Raw genomic sequence first — 18,825 nt, forward strand, 5'->3', positions numbered from 1 at the left:
GGCTGTAGTAGGGCACAACAAGTTCACAGTTCTTAGCTTTTCTTTATTTGTTTATTTTAGGTATATTCTCTACTTGGGATCTGGTATGACCAAAGAAAAAGAGTAAAATGCTGTAAGGCAGGGGTTTTTCACCTGGGATAGATATCAAGGGATCCAGGTAGATATTTGGATAGAAAGGGGGGAAATCTTTATTTCAATATCTTTGGTTTCCCTTATAATCCTGTGAATTTTACTTGGATTTAAAACCGTCATTGTGAGGAGCTTGCAGATTTTACCAGAATGTCAAAGGAGCTTATAACACATAAATGAGTTTTAAACTCCTGCTAAAAAGAAAATGAACCTCAGTAGGGACCCTGGCTTAGAAGCAAAATACATGTGAGGACTGAGACTGCCAAGGGACAGTCACTCCCAGTCCTTTCCAGGGGAAGTGTTAATGACTGGCCATATAGAAAGACCTGGACTAGATGCTAATAAAGAATGAGAATTGACATTAGCAACCATCAGAGAAATGTGCCATCTATACACTGCTACATTATGGCTACAACAGCACAGGGACCTATGATTCCAGTTACTATACCTAAAGCTAACTTAGTAGTCTTAGAGAGGCTTCATTCTTTCAGAAAGATTAATGGACATTCCTATAGTATACAACCATTGCCATATTCGAACCCAGATCTTCCAGAATATGTCAAGGATTTTTTCCAGTATAACATTTGCTTTCATACATTCTTCCAGGTATATAGTAGAAAAGAATCTTTGTACTTCATAATTTAATTCTATACACTCTAGGATTTTTGTCACCTTTCTCCCTTTTGTTACAAGTAAAATCATTTTTGGAAAAAAAAAATCCAACCATTGTTTGGGTGAACTAAAGAGAAAAAAATATGTTCGCACTTGGGCCAGGAATACCCTAAGAGTAGCCTAGAGGCCAGGCGAACACTGGTGGTCAGAGGGGAAGGAGAAGGGGAAGGAGAAGGTAAAAGGAAAAGGAAAGGAAGAAGGGGAAAGGGAGAAGTATTTATATATAGTACTTACTATGTGCAGGCACTGAGCTAAGCACTTTACAAATATTATCTCATTTGAGACTCACAAAAACCTTTGGAGGTACATGCTATTATTGTCCTCATTTTACAGTTGAGGAAACTAAGGCAGACAGAGGTTAAAGTCAATTGCTCAGAGTCATCCAGCTGGTAAGTGGGTCAACTTGGTCTTGGGTCTTCATGACTCTAGGCCCAGTCCTCTATCCACTGAACTACTCTTCTGCTAGCTTTGCTTAAAGATCTTTTCAAAGGTGCTTGAAAACATCTCACTACCTTTGGATAGATTTCTTATCCCACTATTAATTCATCCCACCACCCTATTAACTGAGGTGAAGTGATAATCATTTGGTTTCCCTTTTACTTTCATTTTAAATTTGGCCTTTACTGTTATTATTACAGCAAAAGTGACCAAAAGTAAATATGTACGTTCTGTGATCTTTGAAAATCCATGCGCACAATTCTGGGCACACTTCCCTATATGTAAATGGGCTAATTAGGTATTTGTAGTTCTGTTGATAAAGGGAGAAATTCAATGTCTAGACCTTCCGTCAATTATATTAAAAAATTGATTTTTCTTCGTCAAGCTTATTTTTACATGCACTGATTCGAGATAGCCTCCAAATTTATGATCTAATTTGACATGATTTAGCTCTAGTTATGAAAGGAACAATAATGTCATCGTTAATCATTGATTATATTCAATCTACTCTCAAGGTGACTTATGCTGTTCTACCACTTGCTATATTACAACCTGCCACATAATCTTCTTGGCATGAAACAGGGCATTTCTCTGTAAGCAGTTTCAATACTCTGTTCAGTTTGTATTAAATACTTATTGATTGCACTTTTCAATACTTTTCATTTAAAGGCCCAGATTCTGGCTGGCTACAGCTATATTGTGCATAGTCAGTTCCTTCCTACTTGAAAAGGTTGGAAGGTCCCTTAATCCAAGCCCTGAATTTCAGCCAAGCTCCCACTTCTCTTAACACAGAAAGAGAAGCATCACTTAATGATCCTAGGGATTACTAAGGACCTTCTACAGTCTTGATCAGAATTCATAGTTTTGCAGTCTACTCTATAAAATAGGTTTCTGGATATTCCTACAATCCCCTTCCTCAGTGTTCAACACTCTGTATTCACCAGTTATCTATTCTATGCACGGAACTGTTCTATGTTTTGGCAGTGATTTAATGTTCAATCAACAAGCTAAATATAATTTAAAAATAAGATAAATAAAGCACAATTCTATTTTGATATATCTTCCATTAACATAGCACTTTATGGTCAACATTAGAGGTGTAGTATATAGAGAGCTGGCTTTGAAGCTAGGGGGACCTAAATTCAAGGCATGACTCTGATAGACTGGCTGTGTGAGGTTAGCAAGTAAGTTTACTTCAGTCCTCTGTAAGTTGTAGGAATGCAGAAAATGCCAATGTGCTAAATACTAGGGATACAAAAAGAGGCAAAAGATAGTCATTGCCCTTAAGGAGCTTACAATACAATACAGAAACAAAATGCAAGCAAATACATTCAAAGCAAGATATATAGATACACAGAGGCATGCTCACACACACATAGATGATATATATCATATATATATGACTATATACCACATATATGATACATAGGAACAATTAGAAGAGTAAAATTAGGAAGGGTTGGAGGTTTCCTATAGAAGGCAAAATTTTGGTTGGGACCTTAAGGAAGTCAAGAAGATCAGCGGTTGAATCATAGGAGGGACAGTATTCCTGGCATGGAGGAACAACCAGAGAAAATTCCCAGAGCCAAGAGATGGAGTATCTTGTTTGTAGAATAGCCAGAAGACTAGTATAATTGGATCAAAGATTGTGTGGCAGGGAGGGAGGGGAAAGAAGGAAGCCATTTTTCCTTACCTCCCAAGCTCTTGGTTCTTTCGCTTCTATGGTTACCTCTGTTTTATATGTGTTCATATATATTTATATGTGTATTTTGTTTCAACCTATAAAGGTACAGAGTGTCTCAACTATTAGGAGATAAGTCCCTTGATGTTAGGGACTTTCACTTTTGTTTATCTGTCCTCAGGACCTAGGATAGAGTCTGGCACATAAGCTGCTTTAAAAAAGCATTTTACCTAATGAGAGCCATCTCTAGGAAGGGGTTGGGGGAGGGAGAGGGGAGAAAAAAAAGATAATTTTGTTATATATATGAAAGGAATAGCAAGCTGTACATAATAGATTTGCAGCTTCATGAACAATCATCTTTTTTTCGATTCTATTATATTATAGAAATAGTTTTATTTACACTCAGAATAAAATGAAATAAAAGTGCTACAAATAAGAAAAAAAAACTTGATTAATTTATTGATTTAATGCCATGTGCTGACCTGTTGGCAACTTTGTTTTTTTTCAATTTGCTTTTTGCAAAATGATTTTTACACGGGGGTATTATCAAATAACCCTTCTTCATCCTTATCTTTTTGAAAGTGAAAAATCCAAGTCGCTTCATTCTTTAAATTTAGAGGCTGGAAAATTAGACTCACTCAGTCTTGCAAACAAGGTTCTTCAGAGATCTCCAGCAGTTTTCCACTCCTCTCCTTAGCATTGGAGCACAAACTGGTCACATTCCCGCTGTTCACTTGAACAGATCTACTCACTGGCAACTTGGTAAGTACCACAAATGCTTGGCAAATTGAGTTCTCTGATAGAATGAAGAGTGGATATAACCCTAATAAGATTATGACTAAAGAGAGATCAATTTAGAAAATTGAATAAAGCAAAGTAAAGGGTCTAAGATGAGAATGTAGTCAATTTAGCTGTGTTGAAACATAATTAATGACATCCTGATAGTGGAAAGAAGACTGGATATTGTATAGGAGGGCCAAAATATGTTTTATCCTTCACCAGATCCTTAATGCCTATGTGACCTTAAATCATTTCCCTTTCCTGGTCTTCATTTCATGATCTATAAAACAGGTGAATTTAAATAACATGAGGTCTACGATTTGGAACATAAACATGTTAAATATATGTTAAAATGGGGATTTCGGCAACAGGTATGAGATTGGACTGGGATTATACATGCTATCTACTTCCTGGAAGAGAGGGGATAGATTCCAGGAATCGAATAAGATATAACTTCTTGGACATGGTCAATTCAGGAATTTGGTTTGCTTGACTATACATATTTGTTACAAGGGTTTTCTTTTTTCTTTTCTTTTTAACAGGAGTAGGAAGTGAAAGGAAGAGAAAACAAATTCTTATTAGTTGAAAAAAAGAGTTTAAAATAAGTCATCGAGTCTAACTTCCTCATTTTACAGATAAGGAAACTGAGACCCAAAGAGTTCAAGTGACTTGCACAAGGTCACACAGAAAGTAAACAATACAAATGGGCTTTGAAAGCAGTTCTTCTTCAATTCTATTTCTTAGGTCCCTTCAAGCTCTAAAAATGACTCATGACTGGAGGAGAGATGAAGGTTGATGACTTTGTGCAGTTCTGCTTCACTCAAATCCAATTCACAGGCAAGTCAAGCTGTCACCCTCATAATTTCACTGTTTTTCTTTGAGAGTGAAAGAAGAGTATTATGGGAGGGCAGAGCCAAGATGGTGGAGTAGAAGCAGGAACCTGCCTGACCTCTCCACCCAAACCCCTAAAAATACCTGTAAAAAATGACCCTGAACAAATTCTAGAGCAGCAGAAGCCACAAAATGACAGTGTAAAGCAGATTTCCAGCCCCAGACAATCTGAAAGGCTGACAGGAAGGGGTCTATTGCACTGGGCTCAGCACAGAGCACAACCCAGTGTGACCACAGCCCAGTGTGGGACACACTAGCACAGAAGGGACTGGAGCAGGCCTCAGGGGACTGAATCACTGGCAGCTGTAGCAGTTTCAAGATTTCTCAACCCACAAACACCAAAGGCAGGTTCAAAGGGCAGTGAGAAAGCTCTGTAAACCCCTTTCCTTTGATTATACCACTTTGGAGAAATTGGGAATTTATAGATCCCTAGAGATATCTCTGAAAACAGCTGCACAAAATCCCTGAAATTTGAGGCAGCACACCCTCCACTTAACAAAGAACTCAAAAGTCAAGTAATTGTCTGGGAGCATGACCACAAAGGGGAAAAAAATAAGACTATAGAAGGTTACTTTCTTGATGAGAAGGTATTTTCTTACTACTAGGAAGATCAAAGCATACACCCAGAGGGAGGAAGCAAAGTCAAGGTTCCTACATTCTAAACCTCAAAGAAAAATATGAATTTGTCTCAGGCCACAGAAGAGCTCAAAAAGGATTTTGAAAATCAAGTAAGAGAAGTAGAGGAAAATTGGAAAGAGAGATGAGAGTGATGCAAGAAACTCATGAAAAATGAGCCAATGGCTTGCTAAAGGAGACCCCAAAAAATGCTGAAGAAAATAACAACTTTAAAGTTGAACTAACCCAAATGACAAAAGAGGTTCAAAAAGCCAATGAGGAGATGAATGTTTTAAAAAGAATTGGCCAAATGGAAAAGGAGGTGCAAAAGCTCACTGAAGAAAATAATTCCCTTAAAATTAGAATGGAGCAAATGGAAGCTAATGACTTTATGAAAAATCAAGAAATTATAAAACAAAACCCAAAAAATGAAAAAATAAAAGACAATGTGAAATATCTCGTTGGAAAAACAGCTGACCTAGAAAATAGATCCAGGAGAGATGCTTTAAAAATTATTGGTCTACCTGAAAACCATGATCAAAAAAAGAACTTAGATCTCTTCTAAGAAATTATCAGGGAAAACTGCCCTGACACTCTAGAACCAGAGGGTAAAATAGAAATGGAATGAATCCACCAATCATCTCCTGAAAGAGATCCCAAAAGGAAAATTCCTAGGAATATTGTAGCCAAATTCCAGACTTCCCAGGTGAAGGAGAAAATATTGCAAGCAGCCAGAAAGAAACAATTCAAGTATTGTGGAAACACAATCAGGATAACACAGGATCAACAACTTCTACACTAAGGGATCAAAAGACTTGGAATATGATATTCCAGAGGTCAAAGGAGCTAGGATTAGAACCAAGAATCACCAACCCAGCAAAACTGAGTATAATACTTCAGAGAAAAAAATGGAATTTCAATTAGAGGACTTCCAAGCTTTCTTGTTGAAAAGACCAGAGCTGAATAAAAAATTTGACTTTCAGTTACAAGAATCAAGAGAAACATGAAATGGTTAATAGGAAAGAGAAATCATAAGGGACTTTTTAAAGTTGAACTGTTTATATTCCTACATGGAAAGATGATATTTGTAACTCAAGAGATCTTCCCCAGTATTAGGGTGGTTAGAAGGAAATCACACACACACAAATATGCACACTACATGCATATATACATATATATATATAAAATGTATATATATGTATACGTGTATATTTATACAAATGTATATGTATATATGTGCACATTACATAGGTTTAGGTATATGTATATGTGTGTTGCATGAATTTACATATATATACACATACATGTGCACACATACATACATATATTTTTATATACATGGATATATGTACATATGAACATAGATATATATGTATATAAATGCACACAGAGGAAACAGAGTGAGTTTTGAATATGAAGGGGGGATACCTAAAAAATATAATTAGGTTCTGAGTGGAATGTACTGTGAAAAAGAGAAAGGGAGAGGAAGAATATAGTAAAACATTTCACATAAAAGAACTGGAAAAAATTTTTGCAATGGAGGGGAAGAAGGGAGAGGTGAGAAGGAATAAGTGAGCCTTACTCTCATCTCATCTGATTTAAGGAGGGAACAACACATATGGATTGGGTATGGAAATTTATCTTACCCTACAGGAATGTAGGGGGAAAGGTGGTAGGAGAGGGAAGATACTAGAATAGAGGGCAGATTGGGGGAAGGGGTAATCAGAAGCAAACACTATTGTGGGGGTACACGTCAAAGGAGAGAATGGAATAAATGAAGAGCAGGACAGGATAGAAGGAAATATGATTAGTCTTTCACAACCTGACTGTTATGGAAGGGTTTTGCATGGTTTCACATGTATGACCTACATCAAATGGCTTGCTTTCTCAGTGAGGGTGGGTAGGGAGGAAGGAAGAGAGAGAATGTAGAAGTCAAGGCTTTAAAAATGAATTTTAAAAATTGTTTTCGCATGCAACTGGGAAATATGTTGCACAGGAAATGGGGAATATAAATCTATCTTGCCCTACAGGAAAACAGGGGAGGAGGATGGTTAGAAGGGTGATAGAAGGGAAAGCAGATTGTAGAAAGTGGTGGTTGGGGTGGGAGAGGGGAGAGATGGGGAGAAAATCTGGAATTCAAAATCTTGTGGAAGTAAATGTTGAAAATTGAAAATAAATACATTATATTAAAAGAAAAAAGAGAATGAAGGAAAAGCAACCACAATAGGCCAATTGACACAGAGACCTGGAGGAAGCCTTGCATTCATCCTAAGAGATGCCTCCAGAAATACCACCAATTAATTATTCTTTAATTTTCCCCCTGTAAATAACTGCTTGTATCCAAGAGTTCAGTATGACAATCTTTCCTTTAGACTTCTAGAGTGATTTGCTTAGCTTCCTTCTTCTGTATTACTCAGTACGTGACATTTTTATTACCTATTCTGTGCTCCAGATGTAGGTATTATATTTGACAGAATTATGAAGAAAATTGACATAACATGATTGTGCTCTTTGCCCTGCTTTGTACTTACAGCATTTTACTCATCATGAAATTCCCTTTTCTTAAAACTCCAAGTGATCTTTTCTCTGCAGTTCCCTTGGCCTCAACATTATGCTGTATGGGAGGGTGGCCTCTTGGCACTGGCATAGCACTATTCTAAGTTGGCACTTTACCTGAAGCCAATGTGAAGACTAGTCGGATTTGGAACAGGGTGGAGGAGAGCCAGCTGGTGACTTGTCAGTGAGAAATCATGAAGCGATGGAAAAAGCAATGGATATGGAAGAAGACAATCGAAGTTTGAATTCCTGTTCTTCCACTTACTCTCTTGCGACCTTGGACAAATCCCTTGGGGAGATCTGGGCCTGAGTTTCCTTATTCTGTAAAAGTAAAGGATGAGACTGAGTAGTTTACATGGTCCCTTTCAACTCTCAATCTATGATCTTATGCCATAGAATTTGAATATTAAAAATATTCAATATTGGCAGTCTGAATATTCTGAATCCTCCTTGCTGGTACATTCAACCAAGATGAAGAGAACCAGCTAGAATTTCTGAGTGAATCAAAAAAAAAAAATAGCTAAATTAGAAAAGACTAGAGTCCAACCCTACATAAGGAAATTAGCTATCCTTTCTTAAATTATTAAGAAGATGTAAGAATTAAGAATATGTAAATCAAATCAAACTCTGGAAGAGATCTAGAAAAAAAGCAAAAGGAATTTCTGTGATATAAAAGAAATTAACAGGTTAGAAATATGGGCAATCTCATTTTTTTTTTAATTTTATTTTCACATCCACATTCTCCCTCCCATACATCCACCCAACTTCATTGAAAAGTAAGAAAAAAAAAACATTGTTAAAACCATGTATGGTCAAAAAAAAACCAACCAAATTCCCACATGAGCTACATTCAAAAGAAAAATATATCTGAATCTGTACTCTGAGTCCACCACTTCTCTAACAAGAGGTAGGTAGCATATTTCATCTTGAGTGCCCTAGAATTGTGGTTGGTCATCAGGTTGATTAAAGTTCCTAATTTATCTTTACAATATTGCTTGTATAGTATATTTTTTTCTCCTAGTTCTAGTCACTTCATGCTGCATCACTTTATATGTCCTTTCCAGGTTTCTCTGAAACCATCCCCTTCAACATTTTTTACAACACAATAGTTTTCCATCATATACATATACCATAACTTGTTCAGGTATTTCTTGATTGTTGGGCATCCCTTCAATTTCCAAGTTTTTGTCACCACAAAAAAAGGTTACCATAATCATTCTGTACATATAGGATCCTTTCCTCTTTCTCTGACCTCATTGGTCTATATTGGTTGGTTGTTGTTCTTCTTCTTCGAAGAGGACTAAAATGACATCACCATTGTAAAGTGAAGTTTCAGTGTGTCCGACTGTGGCTGATCAGACCAATAGGAGCTCGGAATGCTCTACCACAGTTTGGGCACAGATAGTCTGTTTGAATATTTGGGGTAGATATCCCAAATTTGCACCTCCTGTATTTACTTTGCACTGTCTCAATTCTGTTTTGCTCAAAGAGCACAGCACCTTTTCTTATGTGGGTATGCCATGCTGAGCGGTCCTGTGCCAGTGTCTCCCATGTTAACACAGTCAAATCCCAAGTTCTTGAGAGAGCTATATACTTGGGCTATATACTTTTAAGTCAAAGGGTACATAAAATTTAATAGTTTTTTGGAAATTGTCCCAACTTGCTTTTTAGAAAGGATAGAACAGTTCATGACTCCAACAACATTGTATTATTGTACCTATTTTCCTACAATCCTTCCAGAATGCATAATTTTCCATTTTTGTCAACTTTGCCAATTTGATTGGTACGAAGTACAATCTCAGAGTTGTTCTAATTTGCATCTCTCCAATTATTAGTGATTTAAATAACTTTTTCATATAGTTATTCACAACTTGGATTTCTTCTCAAAAGTGTTTATTCATATCCTGTCCTGACCATTTATCAATTGAGGAATGACTCTTTTTGTTACAAATTTGAATCAGCTCCCTAGGTATAGAAATTAAACCATAGAAAAAACTACAAATTTATATCTGGATACTATATCATCTGTGGTTCATCAATAAGAGGATTAGGAAGTAGGGCTCGCATAAAGAAAGAGAGATGGGAGGGAGCTTAGCTTGCACGTTTCAAAATTTTGTCTAGATCTGGCCATCTACCAAGAAAAAGAGAAGGAAACTTTTCCTCTTGACTCTTGGCTTACTGCTCCCAAAATTCATTTAATAGAAAGGACCTAAAAAGGGCCTTTGGGATGGCCTGGGAATTTAAACAACATTCATAACAATTGTTTTTTATGTGAAATTGTATTTAGGGTTTCAAACTATGGACTAACAAGCTGGTGGGATATTATCTATCAAATTTTCCATAAAACAGTCACTTCTCTCAAGATGGTAGAACAAAGAACAAGCAATCTCTCCTATCTCCAATTTATCCTATACAGAGATGCCAAATTAACCCTGAATCACAGGCCTGATCACATTACACATTCTACACAAAAATCTGCAATGGTATGCTGCTAGGATGAGAAACAAATGTAAAACTTTTTACAATATGATTCATATCTACTTCTACTAACATTCCATGTTACTCTCTTTTGTGTACTTTTAGATGACCTGATATATCAGTTGTTCACCCAAATGCATGAATCATTTCATCTCTGTGTCTTTGTCCCATTCCTGTAATTCACTGTCTCCTAACCTCTCACTCGACTTCCTTCAGGACTCATCTGAGGAGCCACTTACTACAAGAAGCTTCTCTTGATGTGGTCAATGTCTTCCTTCTGCAGTTACTCTGTACTTACTCATCTGTCTATATATTTCATCCCATTCAATGGAATGTTTCTCTAGCAACAAAAAAAGGCAAAACCAAAACTGACCTTAAAAAGAAAAGGGGAAGGTTGTTTGGGTTTTGCCTTTGAATCATCAATTCTTTATAGGTCTTAGGGGCTAACTACCTGTTTAATAGAATTGAATATAAACTCACGGAGACAAACTTCTGCTCTGAATACTAGAATCTCTGAGTTGCCATGGGCTTCACAAACATCTAGCCCAGTCCCAATCTGAACAAGACTCCCTTCTACAATATCTCTGATAAGCAGGTAACCAATTTCAGCTCAAACACCTTTAGTGAAAAAAAAACACTGCCTCCCAAAGTAGTCCATTCTACTTGGGATGGTTTTATTTGTTAGAATTTGTTTTCCTTATAGTGAGATGAAATTAGCTTATTTGACTGAATGTATATAAAAAAATTCCTAGCAATGAAATCTATCCAAAAAGTGAAATGAAACACCTGTGCAAATAGTAGAGTCTTACACAAAAACTCTGAGAGTTAAATTCAAGCTTTTCTTTTATCCCATAATTATTGACTCTAGAGGGAAGGAAAGACAAATGAACATGCTTTTAGCCATGACACTAGCTGTCTTTGTTCACTAAGAAGAACCTGGTCCTGGTCCTCTGGGCTTTCCCCAAAGATGTACTATTATAATTTTTTTCTTCTCCTCCTCCTCCTTCTTTCTTCTTCTTCTACTACTACTACTAGCTAGTGTATAAATATATATATATATACATATATATATATAACTTTAAAGTTTGCAAAGTACTTTACAAATATTATTCCATTTTATACTCACAAGAACCCTGGCAAGTAGGCACTATTGTTAACCTTATTTTATAGATAAGAAAACTGAGATAAAGGTTAAATATCTTGATCATGGTCACACATCTAGGAAGTGTCTGGGGTAGAATTTGAACTCAGGTGTTCGTGATTCCAAGTACATTACTCTACTATCCCATCAATTGCCTCTAATACTAATATTGATATTAAAGACTCTTGAGTTCTGGAATTTCTATTAAGAATACCAGATATTATAGTAGCAATTTTCAGATAACATAGAGTATGTGCATAGGTAGATGTAAATAGACAGACAAATAAATTGATGGATGAATGAAAAAATGGGTAGGTACATGATAGATTGATAGATGTAGACAAATAAATTAATGAGTGAATAAATAGGTAGATGAGAGACAGACAGACAGACAGACAGACAGACAGACAGACAGACAGACAGATAGATAGATAGATAGATAGATAGATAGATAGATAGATAGATAGATAGATAGGTAGGTAGGTAGGTAGGTAGGTAGGTAGGTAGGTAGGTAGAGTGAGCAAGTAAACTAATCCCCAAGTCTCATAGGCAGAGCTAGTTTAGGTAAAATGGCAGAAAGACGAGCATGATCAAACCAAAGACCCAAGTCAAGAGTGATCAGAAAGAAAGGGGGCAATAGAGGTCAAACCTCCCTGGACTGACCTTCTATTACCCCCCCAAACAAAACTACAGAGTCACAAGAACCCATTGCTGTTCATCCTTCGTTCTCAAAGAGGACCATTGACATTAAGAGGGTGATGTCTTGACTTACAAGTGAATTGAATTTAAGTGAAGCAGAGCCATGCAAAGTCCAAAGTCACCTGGGTCCAGTGGCAAGACATAGGTCAGGATGACTGGCAATGGCCCCGGATGCAGGGGGAGACCTTGGCCTTTTTAAGCTAAGGTCTTTCCCAGATCTGTTTGTTTGAGCCAATACATTAAGTAGTTAAAACTAGGTAAGAATTGAGGCAAAAGATGGTCTACTTTACCCTCATAGAAGAATCAGTCTTAAAGAGGAAGACACTAGGAATTTCTGGTCAGAACAGAAAGCTACAGACTTTTGACACCAAACTGGACTGAAGCCCAGAGCACTGAAGCTCAGAACGTATCAGGGAAGAGTTCAGAACAAAGTATAACCTGCAGATTGTTAAGAAATAGACTAAGAAACAGAACTAGAAAATGCCATTGTTTTGACTATTTCTAAACCATAGAGTTGGAACTCAGTGCTTGCTGATTTTTAAGTTTACATCATCTACATAAAAGTTACACCCTTTATAGATAGCACGACTCAGTAAAGCAATCAACCACATTACTACCATTATGAGTTTAATATGACCCCATGCCATACATCTCCTCTACTATATCTTAGACTTTAATGCCTCACTAGTCATTACTTACCTTTGTTAGAACAAATTAAACTGAACCTATTTTATTTTATCTCATTGTCTTCTTACAGTGAATTTTTGCAGCTTTATCTTGTTACTAAAAGGAGGTGAATGGATGAAGGTTAAAAGAATTTCATTTCTCCTATTTAGAGAAAAAATTGTCTTCAAGCACACAATAAGCCTTTAAAAACAAAGTAGGGGATCAATTATTTTCACCAGTCAATGAGAATACAAGCAGAAATTACCAGAGCAACGTGAAAGATTGTCTATAATTGGTGTTTTCAATCACATCTGTTTGAAGGGATCAGATGATTTTGTTTTCCGTTACTTTTACATCTCATCTGAAAATGCATTATCTATACAAAGCCTTTTCTCTTCCATGAAAGTTTCTGAGCAATTCTTAAAAAGGGCATAAAATTGGGGAGCCATTTTAAAGAACCTAATGTTTTGGTATAAAGACAGGGCTCTTTTACATATGAATTTCATAGTAACCAGAATGATCCTCAACATACATGCATTCTGGAAAGTTTAGCATTGACTTACACTCTTGAATTTCCTAAGTAGGTTATTAAGCAATAAACCAAACCTAAAAACTCATGGATAAAAAACACAGTGCCATGTCTTACCCATTAGTGTTAGATCAATTTTTAAATCTACATTTCCTTCTAATGATATCTAGTTCTCCACCAGAATGATACAGGATTGATATAATCTGTTTACCTTAGCCATGAGTCTTCACAATCTTTCTCACCCTAATCATTTCATAAGATCAGAGGACCACAGATTCAGAATAGGAGGAGTGCTCAGGAGCCATCAACCTCCTCATTTTATAGATGAAGAAACTGAGCTAAAGTTAAGTGACTAGACTACAGTCATAGAAGTGGTATATGAATCCAGATCTTCTTGGGTCTCCATTCAGCACTCCTATACACTATACAATGATGCCTCTGGAATGACTATCAAGTTGCAAGGTCAAGAGATTTCCTTTGGCAGAGAGGGAAATGGCAATGCCAAGATCAAATCTCAGGCCATGAAGAGGGCAGGATAATTATCATATGAGTAATTCAATGCAAGGAAACAAATATTTATTGAACTCCTATTGAGGAGACTCAAATTCTCATATGGATTTGTCATCTGATCATTGTAGACTTTCCATCTAGTGATGGTGCAGGTCACAATCTATCTACTCCTAACCATTCTGTGCATCTCTTGCCCATGCTTTGCCATAAGTTCATCCTAGCAAGTATGTCTAATATGGCAGGGAGTCCTTCCTCACTTTCTCCTGACATCCTATGTCATCACCTGATGACATCCTTTATTTATTTATTATATTTTATATGTGTTCTTTAATGCTTATCATTGATTCTATGTTGCAATTGGCTCACATCCATCATAATATGATTAATAATGATGATTAAAATAACACATTTATACATTGTTTTATAGATTTACTTTAAGTATTAAGATTTAAATATAAGATTTACTTTGTATATCACTTTAAGGTTTACAAAACTCTTTATATGTGTTTCCTCATTTGATCTTCACATTGTGAAGGAGAATGTTATTATTATACCCATTTTATAGAGGAGGAAACAGGGCCAAGAGATTAAACGATCTGTCCAGGGTCTCCAGTTAGTCTCTGAAGTAGGATTTGAACTAAGGCCTTCTTGACTCCGAGCTCAGCGTTCTATACACTGTGCCACCTAACTGCCACCATGGAACTTTTCATTGCCTTTTGTGTGGTATTCATTTTTAATTCTTTGGAGATCATTGCTTTCTGAGTCTTTAAGCTGTACGAAAACTCTAATAGAATAAATAATGATATTTAAAAGTACAGCTCATGTTCCTCAGAAGAGCTTGAAGTCATTAAAGGAAGCTGGGATATTTGAGAAAGCGATCCAGCCTCCTTCTTTCTGCCTAATTTAGGACTCGTGGTCATGTTGTCTATCACCTCTTAGTGTAGAAGTAATCCAGGGTTCTCAAAGGCTTTGCCAAAAAGTATAAGGTCTCATGAGTTCTACCATGCTAGAAAATCTTGACAACAGATTGAGTTTGTTTTCTGAGAACAAGCTTGACTAACTAGAGAGGTCTGTCACCAGTAAGCTGCCCCATGCTGATGAATTCTTTGCCTATGGAAACCGTGAAACAAAGGTTCTGAGTTTACAAAAATGAAAATGAAAATATTCCCCGATCTCAAGGAACTTATATTTGTCTGTTGGGCTACTGAAAGGTTGAATCTACTAGACAAATTGTTGTTCAGTTGTTTTCAGTTGTGTCTGACTGTTTGAGATCCCATTTGGGATTTTCTTGGCAAAGATACTGGAGTGGCTTGCCATTTCCTTCTCCAGCTCATTTTACAGATGAGGAAACTGAGGTGAATAGGGTTAAGTGAGTTGCCCAGGGTGACAGACCTAGTAAGTTTCTGAGGTAGAATTTGAACTCAAGTCTTTCTGGCTCTACATCCAGTGCTCTATCCACTGTACCACATAATTGTCCTGGGTACTTTCCTCAAAATGAAGGAAGAAGGAGGAATCAGCCAATCAGAGGAAAAGGTCACAAAAATGAAGTATACTTCCAGTGTAGACAGTGTTCTGACAGCTGGGTGTTACAGTGGATAGAGCACTGAGCCTGGAGTCATGAACAATTGAGTTCAAATCTAGCGTCAGACACTTAGTAGCTGTGTGACCCTGGACAAATTACTTAAGACTGTCTTGGTTTTGCTCTTTCCTCTTATTTGAGGAAGCTAGTTATGCTAAGTTATGCTGGTGCAGTTGATACAGTACTAGGTTTGGGATCAAGAACTCATCTTCATGAGTTCAAATCTGGCTTCAGACACTTACCAGCTATGTGACCCTGGGCAAGTCATTTAACCTTGATTGCCTCAGTTTCCTCATCTATAAAATGAACTGGTTTGTCACTCCAGTGTCTTTGCCAAGAAAATTCCAAATAGGGTCCCCAAGAGTTGAGCATAACTGATAAAAAGTTATGTTGAATATTCATGCAATTCAGTAAACTCAGAACTCCCAGACTATGGAAGATTTATTTTCCCTTCCTTCATCACTGAGCAGAAACTAACCTTACTCCTGCATATTGTAGTCTACTCTGAAAAAAATAGTCATTGTAGAATGAGCTCTGGACTCAGAGCTCCCAATCCCAATGTTATTCCTATTCCTACTCCACCTCGCAGCTTCTATTTCTTCATTTTTAAAACAGATAATGAACATGAATATAAATTCTAGAATACGACAAATGTTTCTTGATTAGCAATGTAAACATTTATATTTGGATAAATATCTTCTCACTCCCAGAGAAAGCAACATCCTCATGGTTGTTGTTCTTGGTGGTAGTGGTGGTGGTGGTATTTTTTTCCTTTCTCTTTGAAGTATCATGTGCATAGTAGGTGCTTTAATAAGTACCCAATTGAATTAAAACTATTTCAAGCAATGACATTTCTTAATTTTCAATTTCAACTTAATAAACATTTATTATACTCTTATAATATACAAAGCATACTAGGGAGAGATACAAAGTTTTGGATACAATCCCTATTCTCCTGATATCTGCCCCTGAAATGGTGTAAAAGACATGATGAAGTAAGTCCATGTATGACTGGACAAGATGATGGGCCACTAATGGAGCAGGGATATGAGCCAAAAACCAGAGAGCTTGAGTGCTAGGCTAACACTCTCAAGACATTCAAATGAGCTGCAGGAAGGCTCAAGAGCACTGAGTTAGTGGATGAGCCACAGAGTATTTCTAGAGGTACAGGGGAGATGATAGTACAACCTAAGGAGGCTTGAAGAGTTTGTGGTCTGCACTGATGGAGGGAGTACCCATATAAATAAAATCACAAATCCCTTTAAATGTTTATCTTACACATGTCCAGTGCATCAAAGATGAACAAACAAAAATGCTGCAAGTCAGATGTAGGACTTTAATTCAGATTTTCCTGATCGTGAGGCTAGTGATCTTTCTTTGCTCTATAGATGATGTCTGTTACACATAAAACATAGCCCTATATCAGTAATGGAGACTTATGGAAACTGTGTTTTCCCAGCTGGAAGAAAAGACTGAAGGATCATGGGAGATAGGAGCCTGGGAACTTTGGGGTTCTATGGACAGGGGCTCAGAAGTCCAAACATTTACCAGCAATGAGGATCCAATTTTAAATAAAGAAACTACTACCCAACTGAAAGATTAGTTTAATTAGTCAGAAACTTGTTTGGTTCAGTTATTCTTAATAACGGATGTGCTTGGACAGAACTTGGTTTTGCCTGAATGCATCAGCTTTGTAGTTCTTCTGGAATTTGATGAATTTATGTATTCTATACTTCCCTGCCTGCCTACTTACCCCTCCCCACATCAGCACAATGTAGGAAATCAGCATCTTTAAAAATTTCTTACCCTTTTTAAACTTTGTTTCTTTACTATTTTGGATTCTTATATTGAGCTTTGTCTCCAGATAATGATAAGCTGACTTTTACTATATTCTGAGTAAGTATTTGCCATAGAAAAAGGTCAAGAAAAAGAAATGCAGTGGCTAGCTGATATTTTTTCAGAGTATACTGCAGAACATTGAAACTAGTCTCTGCTTAGTGGTAAGAAATGACAGGGTGATAGGGCATCTTCTTTAGTCTAGAGGTTTTGAGTTTATTGAATTCAATGAATATTCAACAGTGAAATGAGGGTGGGGGAGCAAACGGACAAAAGTAAGCCCGAGAGAACTGTCCTGGATTTTAATGAGAAAAACTGTGAATCTACATTAAACCATCTGGCAACACAAAAGAAAAGCTTCCGAAATAAAAGATGGAAAAATGGGGTACTGTAACACTATGGAGAGGCTGAGCCAACAGCACCAGTAGTAATATCTAACATTTCTATCTTGCTTTAAGGTCTGAAGCCCTCGACACCGATGATCTCATTTGATCCTCACAACAGTCCAGAAAAGAAAATACTATTGTTATCTTCATTTTACAGATAAGGAAATTGAGGCTAAGAGAGACGACTTGCCCAATTATAAAGTTAGTGGCCATCTGAGGTGGTCTTCAATCTTAGATCTTCCTGACTTCAAGTTCAGTACTGTATCTCTTATATAACTTAGCTGCCTCTTTAATATCAGGTAAAAGATTTTGAGTTCTAATCCCCAGAAAGCATGTCTTCTCTAAACATTGTATTTCAACTAGTGCCTATCCAAAGGCTTTACATCTAGCATGCACTTAATGTATTTGTTAAATTGAACTAAATTTAATTCAACTTTACTTAGTAGTCAACAGAAAACTCAGTGTTCTGAACAAATAAAGGATGTTGTCATGTCTATGCATGAGGAAGATTGCACAGACAACCATACAAAATATGAATGAAAGGGAGAAAGAATGGAAGCCAGGAGCCTTGAACAGAGGCTTTTGCAATAGGCCAGAATTAAGGTGGTAACAGTGGGAACGGAGTAAGGAGCCACTTTAAGACATATCACCAAGATGTATTCTGTAAACTTTGGTTACAGAATGGTTACAGGTGGAAGAAAAAACACAAAAAATAATATTAAGATTTCGAACTTTGGTAAACTGATTAAATGGTGGTGCTACTAGCAGACCTAATGAAGTCAGGAGGAGAAGGAACAGTTTTTAGGAGAAACTTAAGTTAAATTGTGGCGCTATTAAGTTTGAAATACACTGACTTCTTGTTTCTTATTAGATTTCTGTATTTATTCACCTCTAATAGAATAGTTAAGTAATTTGTTCTGACATTTTAATAGTTTGCTTTGGTATAAAGGCGTGGTCAAGTATAAAAATGTCTTAAATACTTTGTGTGTCAACTGACCAATCCTATCCTGACACAATCCTCAAGGCCTCACTTCTGCCTGACATCAGGCAGCTGCTTAAAAGGAGAAACTTACCAGGCTACAGGGGGACATCTCCTTCAATTCCAATTCTATTTCAGTGTCAGCAAATGACTCAGTACTACAGGGAGTCTTTTCTTATTAGAAATGTACAAATAAGATTTAGAAAACCTGCCGCTGGGCAAGCATTAAAGGTTTTGAGTTTTTTCTTAGAAGGTTTTCC

The sequence above is a fragment of the Notamacropus eugenii genome, chromosome 6, assembly GCF_028372415.1.
Source record: "Notamacropus eugenii isolate mMacEug1 chromosome 6, mMacEug1.pri_v2, whole genome shotgun sequence".
Lineage (NCBI taxonomy): Eukaryota > Metazoa > Chordata > Mammalia > Diprotodontia > Macropodidae > Notamacropus > Notamacropus eugenii.